At 40.7% G+C, this 21,680-nt stretch overlaps 1 protein-coding gene across 2 annotated transcripts in view; it reads left to right on the plus strand.

Annotated features, from left to right (window-relative positions):
* The window catches only part of adcy8 (adenylate cyclase 8 (brain)), a 246,172-nt gene that overhangs the window by 64,165 nt on the left and 160,327 nt on the right, over positions 1 to 21,680 (plus strand). The window lies entirely within an intron of this gene.

Below are 21,680 nucleotides of genomic sequence, written 5' to 3' on the forward strand. Positions count from 1 at the left end.
GTGTGAGGCAACAGACACAACGTCACTCCTTCGTTGCCCGGGCAACGAAGGAGTGGCTTCGTAAGAAGCATTTCAAGGTCCTGGAGTGGCCTAGCCAGTCTCCAGATCTCAACCCCATAGAAAATCTTTGGAAGGAGTTGAAAGTCTGTGTTGCCCAGCGACAGCCCCAAAACATCACTGCTCTAGAGGTGATCTGCATGGAGGAATGGGCCAAAATACCAGCAACAGTGTGTGAAAACCTTGTGAAGAATTACAGAAAACGTTTGACCTGTGTCATTGCCAACAAAGGGTATATAACAAAGTATTGAGAAAATTTTGTTATTGACCAAATACTTATTTTCCACCATAATTTGCAAATAAATTCATTAAAAATCCTACAATGTGATTTTCTGGATTATTTTTCCTCATTTTGTCTGTCATAGTTGACGTGTACCTATGATGAAAATTACAGGCCTCTCTCATCTTTTTAAGTGGGAGAACTTGCACAATTGGTGGCTGACTAAATACTTTTTTTCCCCACTGTACCTCTCCCTCCACCTGGTCACATAATGGAGATTTATTCTATCCCTGGACTCCATAATTCTTGTATTCTATTGACAGGCAGTGTTGTACGAAACTCCAAGATATCATTACATGAAAAGCTTATTATTCAAACTTATATACAATTGTCATACACACCTCTATATCTCATCATTCAAACTTCAGAGTGCGACTCATTTATACCATTATACCACTCTCATTCCACATTCACACAATGTTGTTCTCAAACGCGCTTAATTACTATTTTTACAACATACAGGAATTTTGTATTCTATCAAAGGGTCCAAATTTGGAATGTTAACCCTATCCCAGTTATTATTTTACTGTAGTCAATTTTATTACAATCCTACATCACCTCTAAAGTTTCCAAATATAATGTCCAAAACACACCCTGAAAGATTGACCAAAATACAATGCATAGACGTCATATGATCAAACCGGTACACGTGACCTGTTCCTCCAACAGGATTCCTCATACCCCTCCTAGTAATGTGAATTTTCCACTCAGTTGGTAAATGTATATCCACATAACATTAATTATTCTCTTTCCTAATGCGAGATTGGGCAAGCCCTTTCTCCACCAGCTTTTAGAAGCTTCAAACGACCTTAAACATAGTCCCTTTCCTTACACTTTCTCCACAAAGAAAAGGCTATTATTTACAGGATTTATTTTTGTTGTCTGATCACCCACACAGATAAGCAGCCACTCGTGCTTAAATGAATCACTGAATGACTCACAGCCGCTCAAGCTAACCATTCACCCGTACGAGATGAGCAGACCTACTCTATCTTAACCTTCTCTTCACACATTACTTTCACTGTATTTCTCCAACCCGGATTATTTGTTGAACATTACTGTTCTATAATCTACTACAGGTTCTCTGAATACAGGTAGTTTCTTTTGATAATGGCCTATTACCGTGAATCGTTACGGACCCACCAACCTTAAATTGGCTACAACCTTAAATCGGCTACCGGCTACAACCTTAAATTGGCTACCTTAAAATGGCTACGCATTGATCAATTTGCTACTTTAAATTATGACGTTACCCTCAGTCTATATTTTAGCAAGTTCTCAAATCAATTTCACCAAGTAATGAATAAAGACTACTGACCTAATCCTTGCAGCCGAGATTCAATGTAGGTTTGGATTCCGTCACCGTCTCTGTCATTAATCAGGTGTCCTCTGGCCTGTCTTAACCCTTAATGTCAAAGGGCAGGACTTTCTATTTACGAATGTATTAATCGCCCGTCGACAGTTTTCAGAATTACCTGGAATGACAGAGGCAGGTATTGGATTCCGGCTCAGAAGGACCAAGCTGTTATGTGAATTATTTAACTAACTATTTCAGTGTCTCTGTGCGTCTCCCAAAATCAAGAAACGGACAGAGTCCCGGTCTGCATAGTCAGAGATTTATTCATTGAGAATTCTGCCACAAAATGGTCATACAATATTCTTATATGCACACGTCATACGAAAATCCCTCCGCTCTGTAGGCGGGCTGTAGTTTTCCACTTTAAAACTGCTCTCCTGACTATCAGTACACACACACACACACACTCTTCCAAGCCTAACAGTTTCTCTCCTCCCAAAATTCCTCAGTTATCTTGGTTTCTCAGTTGCCTGTAGACAGTTCTCCTTGTCCTTTGTTGTCTGGCCTAACTCTTACTCACATTGCTAAATAGTAGCACAATGTCATAATCTTTACTGGTCCTACACTCACACATTACCAGGTAGTAGATTCTAACACATCTCACACAGTTTCGGAGTGTAATAATTAGTCACTACTAAGAAAGTACTAATCATACTTAAAACAAGAACATTTCACAACTATATTTAAGGGTGGAACATTTAGTCATAACTTTTAACCTGTATATATTTTAATTTATATATCATAATGCCAAATAACTTTTTGCACTACTTGACACTTTTGATCTCACTCAACATGTGAAAGAGCGCACACACACTCAAGAACACATTTTAGATCTGGTTATCTCTAAAGGTCTCGATATTTCCTCTGTCATGGTTAAAGACATGGCCATGTCTGATCATTTCTGTGTCTTTTTTGAATCACTTATCACCCCGAATGTTCCAGTAAACTCAGTTTCTGTTAAGAAAAGGTACATTAATGAGAGTACCAATGCTCAGTTTATGGAAGCCATAGCTATCTCTCCAATAATAAGTGGTGAGTCAGTTGATGTACTCCTGGATAATTTTAATGCCAAAATATTGAATGTCATGGATCGTGTTGCACCGGTAAAGGTAAAGAAAACTATGAGCAAACAGAAAACACCATGGAGAACCACCATGATTATAAGCGCCCTGAAAAGAGAATGTAGGAAAGCAGAACATAAGTGGAGGAAAACTAAACTTCAAATTCACTATGACATCTATAAACAAAGCCTTGGTAGCTTCAACAATGAGTTACGCAGGGCCAGACAGCAACATTTATCGGGAATGATCAACAAGAATATCAACAATACCCGCACTCTATTTGTCATGGTCGACAAGCTTACAAACCCAATAAAGCAGATACCATCAGAACTAATGTCCACTGTGAAATGTAATGAATTTGCGTGTTTCGTGTTTCTTTAGTGAAAAAATTATAAGTATAAGACGGACCATCAAAACTGCTCAGACTAAAAAGGACTCTGTACCGTTACCACGACCACCAAGACATAACTTGGTTATTATGTCGCATTTTAATACAATTGATCAATAATCCCTAGAAGAAACAGTTCGACATCTTAAAGCTTCCACTTGCTGTCTCGAGACACTGCCATCAGACTTTTACATTTTTTAAAAACTCTATAACAATGGACTTACAGCAAATAGTTAATAGCTCTCTGCAATCAGGCATTTTCCCAACGTCTCTAAAAACAGCTGCCATTAAGCCTCTATTAAAAAAGAGAACACTGTATGCATCTATAATTAACAACTATAGACCTGTATCAAATCTCCCTTTTATAGCCAAGATCATTGAGAAGGTTGTCTTCAATCAACTCAGCAATTTTGTGACCTCATGCGGTCTCTTAGACAAATTTCAGTCAGGTTTCCGACCTCACCACAGTACTGAAACAGCCCTTATTAAAGTTTTAAATGATATACGGCTGAATACTGATTCTGATAAAGTAACAGTTCTGGTTCTATTAGATCTCAGTGCAGCATTTGACACTGTCGATCATGGAACACTTATAGATAGGCTGGAAAAGTGGGTAGGACTCTCCGGGACAGTCCTTGATTGGTTTAGATCTTATCTAGATGGCCGGAGTTACTTTGTCACCATTGGTAATCATGAATCTGATAGGGTGGCTATGACATGCGGAGTTCGACAGGGATCAGTTCTCGGACCGATTCTGTTTAATCTCTATATGCTACCTCTGGGCCAAATTTTACAGAACAACAACATTAACTACCACAGCTATGCTGATGATACTCAAATATATATGACTCGAACCGTATGACAACAGCTCAATAGACTCTCTGTGTCACTGTATAGAGCACATAAATACCTGGATGAACCAAAATTGTCTACAATTAAACCAAGATAAAACTGAGATTATTGTGTTTGGCAAAAAAAAAAAAAAAAAAGTATTAGTAAAGAGCTGGATTCTCGGGTCCTTAAAACCAGTGATCAAGTTCGTAATCTTGGTATTCTGATAGACTCAGACCTCACATTTAACAGTCATATCAAAGCGGTCACCAAAACAGCATTCTATCATCTAAAAAATATAGCCAGAATCAAAGGCTTGGTGTCCCAAAAAGATCAAGAGAAGCTCATCAATGCTTTTATCTCTAGTAGGGTTGACAACTGTAATGGCCTCTTAACAGGACTCCCGAAAAAGACTGTAAAAAAGCTGCAGCTCATTCAGAATGCAGCTGCTAGAATGTTAACCAGGACCAAGAGAACGGAGCACATCACTCCGGTTCTTAAATCTTTACATTGGCTTCCAGTCAGTTACAGAATTGGTTTCAAAGTGGTGCTTTTAGTTTATAAATCTTTGAATGGTTTAGGACCCGAGTACATGTCTGATATGTTTGAAGAATATAAACCGAGCAGGGCTCTTAGATCCATGAACACAGGTCAGCTAGTAGAGCCCAGAGCCCAAACTAAACATGGAGAAGCTGCATTTAGCACTTATGCTGTACACAACTGGAATAAACAACCAGAAGACCTTAGATGTGCCCCAAACGTATCCATTTTTAAATCCAGGTTAAAAACACTTTTCTTTTCACGTGCCTACGACTGAGCACTTAAACTTAACCACACTGTTTAGCCTCATAGCTTCATATGTTTTTATCCCATTTTTCAATTTTTTTTTTTTTTTTTTGTATTTTTATTATTATGATGTTTTCATTATTTTTGATAAACATCTTTGTAAAGCACATTGAATTGCTTCGATGTATGAATTGTGCTATATAAATATACAGTGGGGAAAAAAATTATTTAGTCAGCCACCAATTGTGCAAGTTCTCCCACTTAAAAATATGAGAGAGGCCTGTAATTTTCATCATAGGTACACGTCAACTATGACAGACAAATTGAGAAAAAAAATCCAGAAAATCACATTGTAGGATTTTTTATGAATTTATTTGCAAATTATGGTGGAAAATAAGTATTTGGTCACCTACAAACAAGCAAGATTTCTGGCTCTCACAGACCTGTAACTTCTTCTTTAAGAGGCTCCTCTGTCCTCCACTCGTAACCTGTATTAATGGCACCTGTTTGAACTTGTTATCAGTATAAAAGACACCTGTCCACAACCTCAAACAGTCACACTCCAAACTCCACTATGGCCAAGACCAAAGAGCTGTCAAAGGACACCAGAAACAAAATTGTAGACCTGCACCAGGCTGGGAAAACTGAATCTGCAATAGGTAAGCAGCTTGGTTTGAAGAAATCAACTGTGGGAGCAATTATTAGGAAATGGAAGACATACAAGACCACTGATAATCTCCCTCGATCTGGGGCTCCACGCAAGATCTCACCCCGTGGGGTCAAAATTATCACAAGAACGGTGAGCAAAAATCCCAGAACCACACGGGGGACCTAGTGAATGACCTGCAGAGAGCTGGGACCAAAGTAACAAAGCCTACCATCAGTAACACACTACGCCGCCAGGGACTCAAATCCTGCAGTGCAAGACGTGTCCCCCTGCTTAAGCCAGTACATGTCCAGGCCCGTCTGAAGTTTGCTAGAGTGCATTTGGATGATCCAGAAGAGGATTGGGAGAATGTCATATGGTCAAATGAAACCAAAATATAACTTTTTGGTAAAAACTCAACTCAGTCGTGTTTGGAGGACAAAGAATGCTGAGTTGCATCCAAAGAACACCATACCTACTGTGAAGCATGGGGGTGGAAACATCATGCTTTGGGGCTGTTTTTCTGCAAAGGGACCAGGACGACTGATCCGTGTAAAGGAAAGAATGAATGGGGCCATGTATCGTGAGATTTTGAGTGAAAACCTCCTTCCATCAGCAAGGGCATTGAAGATGAAACGTGGCTGGGTCTTTCAGCATGACAATGATCCCAAACACACCGCCCGGGCAATGAAGGAGTGGCTTCGTAAGAGGCATTTCAAGGTCCTGGAGTGGCCTAGCCAGTCTCCAGATCTCAACCCCATAGAAAATCTTTGGAGGGAGTTGAAAGTCCGTGTTGCCCAGCGACAGCCCCAAAACATCACTGCTCTAGAGGAGGTCTGCATGGAGGAATGGGCCAAAATACCAGCAACAGTGTGTGAAAACCTTGTGAAGACTTACAGAAAACGTTTGACCTGTGTCATTGCCAACAAAGGGTATATAACAAAGTATTGAGAAACTTTTGTTATTGACCAAATACTTATTTTCCACCATAATCTGCAAATAAATTCATTAAAAATCCTACAATGTGATTTTCAGGATTTTTTTTTCTCATTTTGTCTGTCATAGTTGACGTGTACCTATGATGAAAATTACAGGCCTCTTTCATCTTTTTAAGTGGGAGAACTTGCACAATTGGTGGCTGACTAAATACTTTTTTCCCCCACTGTACTTGCTTGCTTGCTTCAGATCAAAGTCTACGTTGAGACCGAAGGGAGCAAGGGTCTTTAAATTAAAGATCCAGGCAGCCTCTCATTTTAACAATAAATTGTCGAGGTCACCCCCTCTCCTAGGGAGGGGGAAGTGTTCGATGCCGATATAACGTAGGGACGAAATCGAGTGGTTCGCTTCCAAAATGTGGGCCGCAACTGGGTACGTTGAGTTTTTGCACCTAATGGTGCTACGATGCTCCGAGATTCGTACTTTTAATTTGCGCTTTCATTTTACCCACATAATTCTTACCACAAGGACAAGTTATAAGATAAATAACTGCCTTAGTGGAGCACATGATAACACCTTTGATTAGGATCTGTTTCCCTGTTTGGGGGTGTTTGAAGGATCTACAATTGTAAGTGCCATTGCATTGAGAACAGCCATTACACTTGTAGTTTCCATCCGGTAGAGGTACACTGAGTATACAAAACATTAAGAACACCTGCTCTTTCCATGGCAGCTATGATCCCTTATTGATGTCACTTGTTAAATTCACTTCAGTCAGTGTAGTGGAGGAGACAGGTTAAAGACGGATTTCTAAGCATTGAGACAATTGAGACATGGATTGTGTATGTGTGCCATTCAGAGGGTGAATGGGCAAGACAAAATATTTAAGTGCCTTGGAACGGGGTATGGTAGTAGGTGCCAGGCACACCGGTTTGGGTCAAGAACTGCAATGCTCCTGGGTTTTTCACGCTCAACAGTTTCCCGTGTGTAGCAACAATGGTCCACTACCCAACGAACATCCAGCCAACTTGACACAACTGTGGAATGCTTTCATTTTAAAAAATGTGTAGAGTCCATACCAAAAACGAATTGAGGCTGTTCTGAGGGTTTAGGAAGGTGTTCCTAATGTTTTGTATACTAGCTGCTTCAACCAGAAAATCACGTTATTATGATGTCCCATGCCAAATTTTGCCTTTTGGGTACCCTACTCTCCAACCACCCTTATAGGCTGATCTTAGAACAGTTGTTATAGTGTGTTTATTATGAGCACCTGAACCATGCTGTTATGCAGTGATTGCTTCAATTCAACATTGACTATGTGCATGCAGTCAGCTCCAGTGTATCATTTTGTAAGAGATCAATGGTTATTTTCAGCAGGAACTGATACATGTCTTTTTTTTGCAGTGCACACGATTTAAACACTGATATCATATTTCACTATTATAGGAGAGTTTATTTGATTTTTTTATCTCAAAACACATTGGTTATGGTCTAGGTGCACAGTGAGTGCTTTCAGGCCTATTTCACAGTGAGGTTTGATTTCAGTACTGTAGTAACAGACAGTTGAGGACATATTGAGTGTAGTTTTAGGCTTAGAGTGAATGATTTCAGGCTTATTTTACATTGAAGGCGATTTCAGGCTGGATTACCTCCAAGCGGTCTATTCATAGCCGCTCACAAACGTCAGTCGGCCCGCTCCTCGGGGTCAGCGTTTAATGAGATTACTGGGGTTTAGAGGGACAGTGTTCCTCTACTCACTGCCACACAGATTCCATCTCCACTTGCAGAATCAACTCAGGGGAGGCCCCTAACCACTGTTCTCGTCGGATTTTAACCTCTTAGCTTGCTTACCCTGAAGCTTAGTGAATGAAAACAAAACTGACCCTAGGTCAGGTCAGTTACTGCCACTACCAACACTTTGAGCACAGGGAAGAATGAGTGAAAAACGTCCAAAGGGTGGACGATAGGATCAAGGACTTGAATGACTAACTCCCCTTTCACAACTGTACCATAACTGTATGTTGATCTTGCATAATTCTTTTAGGAGAGATACAGTACTATTATTTTAAGTCAATTAAAATATGGTGAATCAGTTGTTTGGAATTGTAACGGTAATTGATTATCTACCTAGAAACTACTTTGCCCTATTCTGATTGTTCAGATATCAGTTCATTGTTGGAAGAGAACAGTCAGAAAATAGTGGAGTTGATGAATATGGTCAGTTCTAAAGTAAATATGCAAAAGAGTAATCCGTCTCCATCCAGTGTTTGTCTACATAGAGAGTCATCAATCCACTCTCTAAAGAACCTTCAAACAACAATCTCTAGTAGAAAACTGTGATAAATAAAAAAGTACACCAGTTTCATTTAAGGACCAAAGGATTGACAGCCATCCCATATAGATTGCAAAATAGTTGGGAAGAGATTTTTGACGTACCGATTCCATGGCATAGTGTTTATGAACTGATACGCAAAACGACACCGGATTCAAAACTTACAATTTTTCAATTTAAATTATTATATAAAATTCTTGCTACTAATAGAATGTTATTTATATGGGGGATACAATCTTCCCAGCTCTGCAGATTTTGCTGCGGAGAGACAGAATCATTAGATCATTTGTTTTGGTAGTGTCCATTTGTAGCTTGTTTTTGGACACAGGTCCAGGAATGGCTAAAGGATTGCAATATTTACCTGGAGCTAACCTTGCAGATAGCATTACTGGGTGATCTGAAAAGTCATAGTCAATCGATCAATAATATAATAATACTTTTAGCAAAAATGTTTATTTTCAATTTACAATCTGTAGAAACAATGAAAATAGAAATGTTCAGAACTTTTGTAAAACATCACAGCACAGTTGAAACATATATGGCAAATAGAAATCCTAAATGAATGGTGTTAAGAGATGGGTGGTGTTGAATGGAATTGAAGGATGGGACTAATAACAACTAACAACAACTAATAACATGATATCTAATAATGTAAAGCATACTGTGTCCATAATAAGTATATAGGTTGTAGGTTGGGAGTTTTTGTGAAAGAGCACAGTTAAAAATATATTGCATATATTGCAAACCGGATGGACATCATGAAAATGAAAAAAATAAAAAATATATAATTATTGTAAAATTGACTGTGTCCATAAAATGTATATAGCAAGTATAAGCTGGATGTAGTGGCCTAAGCATTGTTGTTCACTAGTTTACTCCAATTAGGGAAAGGGTGGTGGGGTTGGAAAGTAATAAAGGGGAATATATACAGTAAGGGAGAAAAATTTATTTGATCCCCTGCTGATTTTGTACGTTTGCCCACTGACAAAGAAATAATCAGTCTATAATGTTAATGGTAGGTGTATTTGAACAGTGAGAGACAGAATAACAACAAAATTATCCAGAAAAACGCATGTCAAAAATTTTATAAATTGATTTGCATTTTAATGAGGGAAATAAGTATTTGAACCCCTCTCAATCAGAAAGATTTCTGGCTCCCAGGTGTCTTTTATACAGGTAACGAGCTGAGATTAGGAGCACACTCTTAAAGGGAGTGCTCCTAATCTCAGCTTGTTACCTGTATAAAAGACACCTGTGCACAGAAGCAATCAATCAATCAGATTCCAAACTCTCCAGCATCGCCAAGACCAAATAGCTCTCCAATGATGTCAGGGACAAGATTGTAGACCTACACAAGGCTGGATTGGGCTACAAGACCATCGCCAAGCAGCTTGGTGAGAAGGTGATAACAGTTCGCAAATGGAAGAAACACAAAATAACTGTCAATCTCCCTCGGCCTGGGGCTCCATGAAAGATCTCACCTTGTGGAGTTGCAATGATCATGAGAACGGTGAGGAATCAGCCCAGAACTATACGGGAGGATCTTGTCAATGATCTCAAGGCAGCTGGGACCATAGTCACCAAGAAAACAATTGGTAACACACTACGCCGTGAAGGACTGAAATCCTGCAGCGCCCGCAAGGTCCCCCTGCTCAAGAAAGCACATATACAGGGCCGTCTGAAGTTTGCTAATGAACATCTGAATGATTCAGAGGAGAACTGGGTGAAAGTGTTGTGGTCAGATGAGACCAAAATTGAGCTATTTGGCATCAACTCAACTCGCCGTGTTTGGAGGAGGAAGAATGCTGCCTATGACCCCAAGAACACCATCCCCACCGTCAAACATGGAGGTGGAAACATTATGCTTTGGGGGTGTTTTTCTGCAAACGGGACAGGACAACTTCACCGCATCAAAGGGACAATGGACGGGGCCATGTACCATCAAATCTTGGGTGAGAACCTCCTTCCCTCAGCCAGGGCATTGAAAATGGGTCGTGGATGGGTATTCCAGCATGACAATGACACAAAACACACGGCCAAGGCAACAAAGGAGTGGCTCAAGAAGAAGTACATTAAGGTCCTGGAGTGGCCTAGCCAGTCTCCAGACCTTAATCCCATAGAAAATCTGTGGAGGGAGCTGAAGGTTCAAGTTGCCAAACGTCAGCCTCGAAACCTTAATGACTTGGAGAAGATCTGCAAAGAGGAGTGGTACAAAATCCCTCCAGAGATGTGTGCAAACCTGGTGGCCAACTACAAGAAACGTCTGACCTCTGTGATTGCCAACAAGGGTTTTGCCACCAAGTACTAAGTCATGTTTTGCAGAGGGGTCAAATACTTATTTCCCTCACTGTATTTAATATATATATATATATATATATATATATATACAGTATCTCACAAGTGAGTACACCCCTCACATTTTTGTAAATATTTGAGTGTATCTTTTCATGTGACAACACTGAAGAAATGACACTTTGCTACAATGTAAAGTAGTGTGTACAACTTGTATAACAGTGTAAATTTGCTGTCCCCTCAAAATAATTCAACACACAGCCATTAATGTCTAAACCGCTGGCAACAAAAGTGAGTACACCCCTAAGTGAAAATGTCAAAATTGGGCCCAATTAGCCATTTTCCCTCCCCGGTGTCATGTGACTCGTTAGTGTTACAAGGTCTCAGGTGTGAATGGGGAGCAGGTGTGTTAAATTTGGTGTCATCGTTCTCACACTTCCTCATACTGGTCACTAGAAGTTCAACATGGCACCTCATGGCAAAGAACTCTCTGAGGATCTGAAAAAAAGAATTGTTGCTCTACATAAAGATGGCCTGGGCTATAAGAAGATTGCCAAGACCCTGAAACTGAGCTGCAGCACGGTGGCCAAGACAATACAGCGGTTTAACAGGACAGGTTCCACTCAGAACAGGCCTCGCCATGGTCGACCAAAGAAGTTGAGTGCAAGTGCTCAGCGTCATATCCAGAGGTTGTCTTTGGGAAATAGACGTATAAGTGCTGCCAGCATTGCTGCAGAGGTTGAAGGGGTGGGGTGTCAGCCTGTCAGTGCTGCAGCTCAGTTTCAGGGTCTTGGCAATCTTCTTATAGCCCAGGCCATCTTTATGGTGAGACAGACCTGCCCAGCAACTCTGACTGTACATAAGACAAAACGTTGCACATTTCTTTACTTGACAAATACTGCACCAAACACCTTAGATGTAAAATTGCGCAACTAATACATCCTCGGCCAAAACGTAAAAATGTTATACAGATTTCTTGAGTTAACTTTGATTAATTCTGCAAATTTTGAGGATGTGAAATAGGCTTCTACAGTGTCAGGGGACAAACATCATTAACCAAACGCGGAATCGGTCAGTAAACACACCTCCAAGCAACAGAAAAACACATGTGCCAATCGGCGTGTTCAGTGGCTCTTTAAGCGGACAACCTGTAACTTTAATATTTTCTAGTCACAAGTGCTGCCTCTGTACTTGCTTATAGACTGTGGGGATGGGTGGCAGTTCACCAAGACCCACGCCTACAGTTTACAAACTGTGCAGGGTCAACACTTCTAGCTGAAAATAAAATGGACATAATTAACCTTTAAGATGACTCTGAGAAGCCACAGTTTGCAACACAACAACATGTATTTGTATGGCAAGGGGGGAGGGTGTGGGTCTAACAGTATATGACCTACAAGCCATGCCCACCAGGAACACAATGATAGCACAAATATCAACAGTTATGTATGTTTTCAGTCAAGTCGGTTGTCATTGTCTGTTTGCTTCTCTGCTTTCTTTGGCAGAATTTGGGGATGGATTCTCAAAGGACATCTAGATGGTGTATTACCCAGTCACTTCAAAGATACAGGTGTCCTTCCTAACTCAGTTGCCGTAGCGGAAGGAAACTGCTCAGGGATTTCACCATGAGGCCAGTGGAGACTTTAAAACAGTTACAGAGTTTAATGACTGTGATGGGAGAAAACTGAGGATGGATCAACAACATTGTAGTTACGCCACAATACTAACCTAATTGACAAAGTGAAAAGAAGGAAGCCTGTACAGAATAAAAATATTCCAAAACATCCTGTTTGCAACCATGCACTAAAGTAATACTGCAAATAATGTGGAAAGCGGTTCACTTTTTGTCCTGAATACAAAGTGTTATGTTTTTCTTTATTTTTACTATTTTCTACATTGTAGAATAATAGTGAAGACATCAAAACTATGAAATAACACATATGGAATCATGTAGTAACCAAAAAAGTGTTAAACAAATATATTTTTCATTCTTCAAAGTAGCGACCCTTTGCCTTGATGACAGCTTTGCACACTCTTGGCATTCTCTCAACCAGCTTCACCTGGAATGCTTTTCCAACAGTCTTGAAGGAGTTCCCACATATGCTAAGTAGTGTTGGCTGCTTTTCCTTCACTCTGCAGTCCAACTCATCCCAAACCATCTCAATTTGGTTGAGGTCGGGGGTTTGTGGAGGCCAGGTCATCTGATGCAGCACTCCATCACTCTCCTTCTTTGAGCCTGGAGATGTGTTGGGTCATTGTCCTGTTGAAAAACAAACGATAGTCCCGCTAAGCGCAAACCAGATGGGATGGCGTATCGCTGCAGAATGCTGTGGTAACCATGCTGGTTAAGTGTGCCTTGAATTCTAAATAAATCACAGACAGTGTCACCAGCAAAGCACCCCCACACCATCACACCTCCTCCTCCATTTTTCACGGTGGTAACCACAGATGTGGAGATCATCCATTCACCTACTCCATTCACCTACACAGCGATTGGAACCGAAATCTAAAATTTGGACTCATCAGACCAAAGGAGAGATTTCCACTGGTCTAATGTCCATTGCTCGTGCTTCTTGGCCCAAGCAAGTCTCTTCTTCTTATTGGTGTCCTTTAGTAGTGATTTTGTGAATAGTTATGCACGCTCAAGTTCAGTTTTTTTTTGTCTTATTTCTTGTTTGTTTCACAATAAAAAATATAAAGTGGTAGGTATGTTGTGTAAATCATATGATACAAACCCCCAAAAAATCCATTTTAATTTCATGTTGTAAAGCAACAAAATAGGAAAAAATGCCAAGTGGGGTGAATACTTTCACAAGCCACTGTATGTCCCTCATGTCACTGTATTAGCACTAATTTCCTTAAGGGAGCTAGTATACCCTCTGCATGGAGAGAGTGAACTCTTCCTAATCTCACTAGAGTAAATGCTACAGCCCTAACTAGATAGGCCTCAGGGAAATGTAAGATCAATGACCTATGGAAAAGTGTGGTCATAGGGAAAATAAACTAGGGTTGAAATCTCAGCTTGAATTCCCAGGTTGGGAGTAATACTGTAATGCTATACTGAGCAGGGCTCTCGATTTGAATAGCCACTGTAAGTCCCATCTGTGTACTGCGTAAATGGATGATAGTGTATTTCGTAGAAGCTAGTAAAGCTTGGACAGCAGAGTCCCTGCCCATCTTCCGAAAACATCTAAAACCCTCAAACAGTATCCCCCCACCTAGCTATCTTAAGATGAATGCACTAACTGTAAGTCGCTCTTGACTAGAGTCTCTGCTAAAGGACTAAAATGTGAAATGTAAATGTTGTGCCTGTTGAGTGCCGAACAGTGTCATTGAATACACTCCCTTGGTTTAAGTGTCACTATAGCCATTTCTCTTGCTTTAAATGCAATATTCAACAATAGAAATGTATGCATATAGTCTTCAGTCACTCATACTGTATATGGATACATTTTTCCATAAATGTACCACCCAAATAAACCTTATCCATTGCTAGCTTTTGGGTGTGTTCTGTTCTGGTATAAAATGGCCTGTCCATAGTCTGCAGATGATTTGCTGAATTTTGCTCAGGCTACCTCGTCATGCAATCAGAGCATATTATGGAGCATTTGTTTACATCGCTGCTTACACAAAATGTATTGGCATTCACATACTGATTAAGGGGCATTCACATCCTTATTGATTATTTCTTGTCAGCTTAGATGTCAATCCAATTTCCGGTGGACCTGGGAAAAAGCCAGGTTGGAATACAGGGAATGACAGGACACAGTTTGGCAGTACTGCGCTATATGATTTGACTGCAATACAAGGATAATATCTGCATCAACTTTGTAAATACCATCTGCATAGAAAACATGGTCTTAGGACAATTTGTATTATTCTGTATGTAAATCTGTGACTCCATTTAGTATATGTTATGTCACGTTACATTATGAATGGAAAAGCCTTGCAATATTAAACAAATTAGAGGACGTGTAGTATCATACGTCTTACCTGGTCGCAAATAGCATACAAATTGGATGATGTAAGTTATCATAGATCTTGGATGACGTATAGTATTATACATCTTTCTCTGAGACCAGGTTGCTTGTTGCGTCATAACAACAAAGAATTACAGGGAGAATTTACATTGGTGGTTAGGTGAACTAACGACAAAGGTTAGAATCATTTACGTGAAAGGTTAGGCAAAAATAAAACAACAAAGGTTAGGTGAATTTACGTAGCTACAGTTGTCCCCGACGCGACTCGAACCTTTGGATTGCTAGACGGTTGCAGATTATGCTCACCCATCCTCCTCGACCAACCTCCCTACTTTCGTTTCTGTCTAAAGTAACTAGACCATAAGTAGGTATCAAACGTCTTGGAGGTGCTCAGAAATACGTGAAGTATGTTTCGTATGGCTCTGAGGCCAGGCTGGCATAGAGCTCAACTGTTTCTTGAGCTCTGACAATGAGAATTGCCTTGGCAACGTGTTGCGAATCGTAAAATGTCTCAGTGTTTCTATATGGGACGTTTTTTATTTGGAGTGGTACAGACCTATAGGCTAGTAAGGATTTTGTAGAAGCTGCGTATTCATCATTATTATATTGCTATTCATATAGTATCTGCATCCATCGCTCATGAATTATAGACGAAGAGCATGTTACTCGTGTGAAAATGGAATGGAAGATTTATTGGAACTGCGTCCCAAATGGCACCCTATTCCATTTATAGTGCACTACTTTTGACCAGAGGCCTATGGGCCCTGGTCAAAAAGTAGTGCACTTGTAGCGGACATGAGTCGGTTATGGTCACGTGATACGACAGTCCCGACTGCGAACTTCGGCCCAAGGGGGGATTTCTTCTTATTCTATTGGTCTAAGATGTTAGTTCATTTCCCGCGTGTTACACACTAAATAGGGAATAGGGTGCCATTTGAGGCGCAGCCTGGGTATTCCTGCAACCTGGCTGGGAGACATGGTTAGCAATGTAGAAATATTTTCATGACAGTTGTCATTGGGCATAGGCGTTAAGTGGAAGTTAAGCCAGTAACTTGTAGATGCAAATGTCATTCTGTCTGGTCCGTTTGCGGTGGTAAGCTACACCGCTGAAATATTGATGTGATGGGAGATCGTCTGGATTCCCTGACAGAACTGGCAGTTTGCCTAAGCTACTCATCGTTTTGCTACCTGAAAGGTTAGCGCACTAGCGTAGCCAGCCAATAACCTGCTAGCAGCTAGAATAACACGACACAAGCTGTAACACCTGAGCCTATTTGAACACACGTTTCACACCTGTAAACAACAACGACCATTCTTTTCACAGTTTATCATTAGTGTACGAATGTTACTTTGTTGTTAGCTGCTAATGCTACGTTGGAAGATGGAAACATCCTGCTCTTGCCTTCACAGATGGAGGCTTGTGTATGATGTGTACAAAAGCTTAACAAGACATCCAGATCACTGGCATTCTCCTTTAATGAAGGTCTCTGTGCTGTTGGCCTTTGCAGCGAGAGACGAGGCTCGCTCTTTCCAAAACAATATGGCCACTGCTGTAATTGCCATGGCATGGAGGGTTTTAATTTTGCCCTCTCTGGGGGGGACGGCGATCATGAGGGGATTATAGTAGCAAATTGAATGTATGATGGCTCCCTCGGCACATCACAACAACATGTTGAAAGACTGGTTTTTTTAGCTGTTTGTCATACTGCCTGCCTTGAGTGGGTGAGTAAATGAGTGAGTGAGTGTGTGTGTGTGTGTGTGTGCTTGTATTTGCTGGGTGCTGGTTTTCTGAAGAGCAGTTTTGTACACAAGGACAGAGTTGAAGATGGACAGAAGTGGTGGGGGAAGATCCTTGGGAAAGACACAAATTCTTGTGAATGCATCGCATTGTCCGCAGTGGTGACCCTGCCTAAACGAACCAATAGCTAGCTGTCTTTCGTAATAAGTGTATTTTTGCAAATATCCTCACCATATGCATTTGAACAGTAAAACTAACATTTTATTTTGGCTCTACTCCAGCATTTTTTATTTAAGATCAAATTATGAGGCGAAAGTCCAGAATGAGAATTTAAATGTTAGGGTATATTCATACATATGTTTTACCATTTAGACATAATAGCATTTTATGTATATAGTCCCCCCATTTGAAGAAGTCATAAGTATTTGGACAAATGAACTGAGTGTAGCTAGATTAATTGGCTAGATGAATCTTGTGATTCTACAAACTCTTTGGATGCATTTTCAGTCTGTTTTGGGGATGTTTTGAGTCATGTCTTGCCTAATACTAACTGAATGGTGAATGATCTGTTCTACGTGTGCTATTTCTATGCTTCCCGTTCTTAAGTTTAGTTTTTGTGTCTTTTACTTTTGGCTCACTCTAAAGGTTTGTGTCCATGCAAGACAACTTGTGAGCATACACAAACATGCAAAAAACACTTGAAACAGTCTGTGCGCTGTTTGCAGACACACACACAAGCGCACACTCAGGCAGCCATTCACATGTACATCATGTGCCCTATCTTTAGAAGACTTTCGTTGTCATTTTGTTTTGGCCCCTCCTCTTTGTCTTTAAACAGGAAACGAGAGAGATGGTAGCAGGTGCTGGTGCTTGTCCAGGCTTGTCAATGCCTGCTTTGGGGGATAGATACCCAGTCTACTGAGAATCACTTGGCTCACATTGTATAGAACCAGTAGTGGTTAAAATGTATTAATGATAGCATCAGGTTTCATCAGCATTGCATTTTTTCGCATGGGGGCGTTTTGAAGTCACTATTTATTTCTGACATCTCTGATATTTCTTGGTGTGTGAAAGTTGAGACAAATTTATTTAATGAACACCTGACTCGACTAAATCAACAAAGCAGTGTGGTAAATTTAGATATTTCACATCAGTATGGCATATGGTTAATTCGTTTTATGACAAATAATCGGACACCCCTAAACTGATTAATTCCTTCTGAATGCACATATTCCTTTTGAATCACAAATAATGTGATATGTAGTAGTTTGAAGTTGTGTGTGTGTGTGTGTGTCTATTTTAATCTATTGTAATTAAGTAAATTAACGTTTTGTCGATTGAACACCTACTGTAGACTTTATGATAATTTGTGATGATGACAGACTACTAGTAGATACGCCACAAAGGGAAAAATCACATTTTATTGGTCGCATAAACATGTTTAGCAGATGTTATTGCGGGGGTAGCGAAATGCTTGTGTTCCTAGCTCCAACAGTGCAGTAATATCTAACAATACACACATCTAAAAGTAAAATAATGGAATTAAGAAATATAAGGAAGAGCAATGTCGGAGTCCGAAGTATAAATGTATATACAGTGTGTGTATATAAATATATATATATATACAGTATATGTGTGTGTGTGTGTGTGTGTGTGTGTGTGTGTGTGTGTGTGTGTGTGTGTGTGTGTGTGTGTGTGTGTGTGTGTGTGTGTGTGATGTATAGACATGGACATTAGAAATTATGTGGCTAGAATATATATTATATCTGAAGAATACATGGATAGAATAGTATATGTACAGCAATAGTTGAATAGGATGGACTTGACTAGAATACAGTATTTATACTGAACAAAAATATAAACGCAACATGCAACAATTTCAACGATTTTACTCAGTCAGAGTTCATATATTGAAATCAGTCAATTTAAATTAATTAATTAGGCCCTAATCTATGGATTTCACATGACCGGGCAGTGGCGCAGCCATGCGTGGGCATCACCCACTGGGGAGCCAGGCCCAGCCAATCAGAATGAGCTTTTCCCCACAATAGGGCTTTATTACAGACAGAAATACTCCTCAGTTAAATCAGCAGTCCGGGTGGCTGGTCTCAGACGATCCCGCAGGTGAAGAAGCCGGATGTGGAGGTCCTGGGCTGGCGTGGTTACACTTGGTCTGCAGTTGTGAGGCCTGTTGGACATACTGCCAAATTCTCGAAAACAACTAATTGCATGCTCCGTCAAAACTTGAGACATCTGTGGCGTTGTGTTGTGTGACAAAACTGCACATTTTAGTGGCCTTTTATTGTCCCCAGCACAAGGTGCACCTGTGTACAGATCATGTTGTTTATTCAGCTTTTTGATATGTCACACCTGTCAGGTGGATGGATTATGTTGGCAAAGGAGAAATGCTCACTAACAGGGATGTAAACAAATTTGTGCACCAAATATGACAGAATTTCTGGGATCTATTATTTCAGCTCATGAAACTTGGGACAAACACTTTACATGTTGCATTTATATTTTTGTTCAGTATACATATGAAATGAGTAAAACCATATGTAACATTATTAAAGTGACCAGTGTTCCATGTCTATGTACATAGGTCAGCAGCCTCTAAGGAGCAGGAATGAGTAACTGGGTGGTAGCCAGCTAGTGACAGTGACTAAGTTAAGGGCAGGGTACTGGGTGGAGGCTGGCTAGTGATGGCTATTTAACAGTCTGATGGCCTTGAGATAGAAGCTTTTTTTCAGTCTCTCGGTCCCAGCTTTGATGCACAGGTTAGTTAGACGTTGAGTGAGAGGTTATTTTCCTGGCACCACTCCGCCAAGGCCCTCACCTTCTCCCTGTAGGCTGTCTTGTCGTTGTTGGTAATCAGGCCTCCCACTGTTGTGTCATCTGCAAACTTGATGATTGAGTTGGAGGTGTGCATGGCCACGCAGTCATGGGTAAACAGGGAGGACAGTAGGGGGCTGAACACGCACCCTTGTGGGGCCCCTGTGTTGAGGATCAGTGTAGTGGAGATGTTGTTGCCTACCTTCACCACCTAGGGGCCACCCGTCAGGAAGTCCAGGACCCAGTTGCACAGGGCAGTGTTCAGACCCAGAGCGCCGAGCTTAATGATGAGCTTGGAGGGTACTATGGTGTTGAAGGCTGAGCTGTAGTCAATGAACAGCATTCTTACATAGGTATTCCTCTTGTCCAGATGGGATAGGGCAGTGTGCAGTGCGATGGTGATTGCATCATCTGTGGATCTATTGGGGCAGTGGGTCTAGGGTGTCAGGTAAGGTGGAGGTGCTATGATCCTTAACTAGCCTCTCAAAGCACTTCATGATGACAGAAGTGAGTGCTACGGGGCGATAATCATTTAGTTCAGTTACCTTAACTTTCTTGGGTACAGGAATAATGGTGGACATCTTGAAGCAAATGGGGACAGCAGACTGGAATAAGGACGGATTAAATATGTCCTTAAACACTCCAGCCAGCTGGTCTGCGCATGCTCTGAGGACGCAGTGAGGGATGCCGTCTGAGCCGGCAGCCTTGCGAGGGTTAACACTCTTAAATGTCTTGCTCAGGTCGGCCACGGAGAACGAGAGCCCTGCCACTTACGTCTCGGGTCTGATCCATTGATCTGTTGAATTGCGCCTCCACTTTGTCTCTGTACTGACGTTTGCCTGTTTGATTGCCTTACGGAGGGCATAACTGGACTAATTACATATTTCCAGTCACCTTGCTGTGGTGAAATGCGGTGGTTCGCGCTTTCAGTTTTGCGCGAATGCTGCCATCCATCCACGGTTTTTGGTTTGGATAGGTTTTAATCGTCACAGTGGGAACATCATCCCCTATACACCTCCTGATGAACTCAGTCACCGTGTCAGTGTATACGTCAATGTTATTCTCAGAGGCAACCCGGAACATGTCCCAGTCCGCGTGATCAAAACAGTCTTGAAGCATGGATTCCCATTGGTCAGACTTCCTGTTTGAGTTTCTGCCTATAGGAAGGGAGGAGCAAAATGGAGTCGTAATCTGATTTGCCGAAGGGAGGTCGGGGGAGGGCCTTGTAGCCATTCCGGAAGGGAGAGTAACAATGGACGAGAGTTTTTGAAGCGCGAGTACTACAGGCGATGTGTTGATAGAACTTCGGTAGCGTTTTCCTAAGATTTGCTTTATTAAAGTGCCCAGCTTTGAGAAATGATTCTCAGGATATGCAGTTTCCAGTTTGCTCAAGGTCCAATGTAGTTCCTTGAGAGCTGTCGTGTTATCGGCTTGAGGGGGAATGTATAGTGCATTCGGAAAGTATTCAGACCCCTTGAATTCTTTCCACATTTTGTTACATTACTGCCTTATTCTAAAATTAATTACGTTGTATTTTTCCCCTCATCAATCTACACACAATACTCCATAATGACAAAGCAAAAACTGGTTTTAGAAATTTTTATTTTTATTTTTTATTTTTAGGGGGTAGATCAGCTTTAATACTGCAGATAAATTGTAACTTCCATCAATGTAATTGTCTGCATCACTTCCAATCCCCCATATGTTTTTTTTTCTCTCGCAAATATATATATATATACATACATACATACATACATACATAAGTCCTTTTTAAAAATATATTTCCCTTTAGTACTTTCCAACCCCACCACCCCTTTCCTAATTGGAGTAAACTAGTGAACAACAATGCTTAGGCCTCTACTTCCAGCTTATACATACTATATACATTTTATGGACACAGTCAATTTTACAATAATCCTATTTTGTTTGTTTTTACTCCTGAACTTCCTCTACCCTCAACCTCTCCGATCATTTTCATGATGTCCATCCGGTTTGCTTCTACAGTGGGGAGAACAAGTATTTGATACACTGCCGATTTTGCAGGTTTTCCTACTTACAAAGCATGTAGAGGTCTGTAATTTCTATCATAGGTACTCTTCAACTGTGAGAGACGGAATCTAAAACAAAAATCCAGAAAATCACATTGTATGATTTTTAAGTAATT

This window comes from Coregonus clupeaformis, unplaced genomic scaffold (assembly GCF_020615455.1).
Source record: "Coregonus clupeaformis isolate EN_2021a unplaced genomic scaffold, ASM2061545v1 scaf0021, whole genome shotgun sequence".
NCBI lineage: Eukaryota > Metazoa > Chordata > Actinopteri > Salmoniformes > Salmonidae > Coregonus > Coregonus clupeaformis.